Raw genomic sequence first — 4,084 nt, forward strand, 5'->3', positions numbered from 1 at the left:
GGCTGCGAAGGATGCTATTGACCAGTGATTAAACAAGGCTGATCATCGGCCTGGGCACCAACAATTCGACCAATCAATGAAGGAGGAATAAGTCCTCAAGACCACAAGGACCTGCTTCTGATTCTCTAAACACTTAACTATGCTGTTGAAATATTTGCTTAATTTACTTAATTTAGCAGCTTTTCTTGTTCATTTCTTAGTGGTTGCATGTTTTAAAGAGGCCTGTAACAGCCTGCTGCTGAAGGGCTTCTCTTGAGGATAAAATATTCAACTTTCAAATACAAAAGCAAAAAACCTTAAGGAAACAAACAAATATACTACAGATATGTACTGAATGCATGATCACCTGTCAATGTAACTGCAAGTAACTCTCTGTGGAAATAGTTTCTGGAGTTGTATTGCATCCAATACAGTTTACAACATATAAACTCTGAAGTGCACTGACTGCTCCATGCCAACACTTGGACTCTTTGAAAAACCCACACACATCACTTTTAAAGGAGTCAATCATGCAGTAATCACTAAATATTAATGATCAGCATTTGCTTTATTTTCAGTCTATATGTTGCTTTCAGTAATACCACAAGAAACAGGATGAAATGTCTGTTGTGGTAAGAAAGGTGAAATGGGTGTGGATTCTTTTTATCACAATCAATTTGATCAATACATTTTCACCTCTCATACAGAGTATACAAACTGTAGCCTTTGTAATTCTTTAGCCTTATTATAATTTGTAGAGAAGATCTATATTTCAGATTTTTTAATAGTGCATACCACAGTCTTGCAACGATTAGCCTATTAGTGAAACTGAACAGTGTGCTAAATTAAGGGAGAATGTGGTGAATCTTCTTTTGAAATTATTGACCAGTCTGACCTCCTTTTAAGGATGTCTGCCAGTTTAAAAATGTGTTCAACAGTTGACAATGCAATCTCCTGAGTGCCCGCTTTTTCACTGGCTACCTCCTTTTGTAAACTGCATGTATTATTAATATTAAGAATTATAAATAAAACGAATCAAATAAGTGAAGGAATGAGCACTTTTCTCACTGCAAATTTCTAACTGTATATTAAAAACTTCAACCACATAAAGTACAGTCCACAATTTAAAATGAAATACCCCTGTTTCAAATTCATCGATCAAAACATATACCAATAAAACACACTTCTCTGTCAGAATGAGATCACAAAAGGTGTATTTTTATTGCTCTTATACTGTATCTCTCAATAGGAAATTGGTAGCAAGTTTAAATCTTTTTATCAGACCTACAGTACAAGCATGTCTTTGATGACAGTGGGAGGAAACTAGAGCACCCAGAAAAAAACCCACATGAACACAGGAAGAAAATGCACGTTCCATGCAGAAAGCAGCCCGGGGAATGAACACAGGGCTGCAGTGCTGAGAGACAGCAATGCTAACCACTGAGGCCAGTGTGCCAACCCTATGCAATAATTGCTTTATTGATTGAAAAAAATGGATTTGAAACAAAAAAGAAATAGAGAAGTAAATTATCATACAGGTTTAATTAGTGAGTTTGTCTTGGTGTAAGAAGAAAGATCAGAAAATAATCAAAATCACAAAAAAGATCATCAAAGACCTCAGGGACTTTGTTTTTTGTTGGTGTGGGATAAAACAGACTACGCAGCACATTCTAGAGGACTGCCCAACCCACACCCTCAACACAGCTCATCCAGAAGCCATCTCTTAGCTCAGAGACTTTGCATTTTATCAATCAATCAATAAATCAATGTATTAGCAAGAGAAAAGGATATTATGTCCTACAGGAAGGAGGACATAATAGAAATTCTGTATGATATTGGGCTAAATTGTTTGGCATGTGCTGTATTGTATTGTCCATTAAAATATTCCATGTACTGCAAATATGCAGTAACACCAATCCACTTTATACAGATGGTTTGGCAATACCTGCGTACCAAAGCTTCCTTTAAACTTGAATTGTTTTATGTGTGTTTGAGGTTTCTTTCATTGCAACTGTACTGTAGACAACTCGTAGCTTTTACTCTGAGTCCCCCTATTGGCAGTTTTGAACAAATGTCAGTTTATTTTCTGCATTTGTATAGTGAATTAATTTTTTTATCATGTTTGTCTGCTAAGCTGTGTGATTTTATTCATATCACAGAAAAGCAAAAACACTCAATTTAAGTTCTAATGCATGAAATAATAAAGTAAGAAATTACTGTAAGATTCGAAAAAGGAATAATTTGTATTGTTTCAACATTGTAAATCATTGCTGGGGTACAGGGGTACAGTACAGAGAAACCCTACAGGGAAAGTGTGTTGTGAAATGCTGTCTGAGCTCCTGTTCCAGCTAATGTAGTACAAATAGCTCCTCAGAGAGAAATTAATAGGTGTCATGTGTGTACAGGTCACGCAGACTCACAAACCTACTGAAGAAAACATCATATGGAAATATTGGAAACAGCTTCCTCTAATCAGAAAGAATTGGCTATGCAATCTAGTAACATCTGGGTAATTTATTTCAAAAACCTTTATCACAGAATTGTAAAACAATGACCTGAAGCTAGCGCAAAAGATCATCCTCAAAAAGCTTTGTGTACTGGAAAGAGTTATCAAAAACTGCCAATCCCATCTATAGTAGATGTACTAAATACCCCAGAAGAAATTCAGGACAAACATGAGACACTCAATTCCAGGAAAGCCTGTGGGCCTGAAAGCATCAATTACAAGATGCTGAAACACAACAGCCCTAAGCTGTATGATGTCTTGCAAAAACTGCTCATCTTAGTCCAGAGAGCTGATCAATTCTGCTAAATCTGGAATTATAACCCCAATATACAAAAGTGGTGACAAATTTCACTCTAATAAATAAGGGGGGACTTTTGTAGGCAGTAATCTGGGAAAGATGCTCTGCAGTATTCTTAATGCCCAAACATCTAACATCACACCTGCAACCAAACTTACACTCTGCTTACTCTCGTGAAAAACGTGAGCCCAACAAAGGACAACAAAACATTTACATGCTTTGTAGAGTACAACAATTCAGTATGTAATGATGCACCCTTCTGCAAATGTCTGCAGCTCAAGTTGCATGAAAGATAAAGTTACAACATTATTAAGTCAATGTACACTGTCAATAAATGCAGTGCAAAGACTGGCAATAACAGCAAGGATTTTTCACTCCAGGCAGAGGAGTGAGGCAGGACTACAGTCTCAACTCAACACTCTTCATATACTGTAAAAGCACTGGCCACACTGATAGAGCAGTCTGCAGCTCCTGGCATCACCCTGCTGGACACAGAAGTTAAATGCTTTAACTCCATACTGATGACCTGGTTCTGTTGTCAACCTGTCTGTTGTCAAGTTTAGTGACAGGGACCAAGTAACGGGCACGACAATAATGCTTGTTTGTACTGAGAAGAGTAGCCCATGATTTAGGTACCGTAATCCATTATCTATAATCTTAGACACTGTGTCATGTGCACATGCCTTTTTCCATTAATATACTTCATCCTCTGGTTGTACGCTTCTGAACGTGTGTAAAAGTTTACTGGACTTTAAGCCAAGCAAATGTTAAATTTGATTTATTTGTTAGGTATTTTGACAACAGTTAAAAAGCAATTAATGAGCATACTCTCCCAAAGATTAACAGATAATTTATCATCTTTACCTTATTTCCCAATTCTTCGGTTATGTCCGTGGGATCGAACACGTTTTATGGAAGCAGCGTGAAAAAATTAAATACACATGGAATTACTCCTCTCGTCCCACTATCAATTACGGCCCCCTAACCATGATTAAAAGGCAACACTAACCCCTAACCATGATTAAAAGGCATCTTTCTGTCGCAACAGGCATTGGTTACCTGTTAAGGTTTTCATCTAGTTTGATTGGTTCAGCCAAGTTATTCAGCTTGCTTCTGCTTCGCATTTTTCAGTGTCGCTTTTTTGCTATTAGTTGTGCAGCAGCACTAACCTAGCCCCGATTGGCAGCATGCTGAGACAGTCTGTACGGCCGGACCCCAACAGTGAGGTGGTGATTGGCTGCTGAGAAGACCTTCCGTCGACTATTGGCTATTGGTGCGGAAGAGGCGTGGTTTGTGGGGGG

General features: G+C 37.9%; 1 long non-coding RNA gene across 1 annotated transcript in view; it reads right to left on the minus strand.

The window, feature by feature from the left end:
• LOC148657263 (uncharacterized) overlaps positions 1 to 3,783 on the minus strand; it is a 48,533-nt gene extending 44,750 nt beyond the window's left edge. The window contains exon 1 of the long non-coding RNA XR_015940914.1: positions 3,648 to 3,783. This is a non-coding gene — a long non-coding RNA (uncharacterized LOC148657263). The remainder of the gene's footprint in view (positions 1 to 3,647) is intronic.
• Between the last annotated feature and the right edge of the window lie 301 nt (positions 3,784 to 4,084).

Source organism: Lepisosteus platostomus, chromosome 8 (assembly GCF_059453375.1).
Source record: "Lepisosteus platostomus isolate fLepPlt1 chromosome 8, fLepPlt1.hap1, whole genome shotgun sequence".
Classification (NCBI taxonomy): Eukaryota; Metazoa; Chordata; class Actinopteri; order Semionotiformes; family Lepisosteidae; genus Lepisosteus; species Lepisosteus platostomus.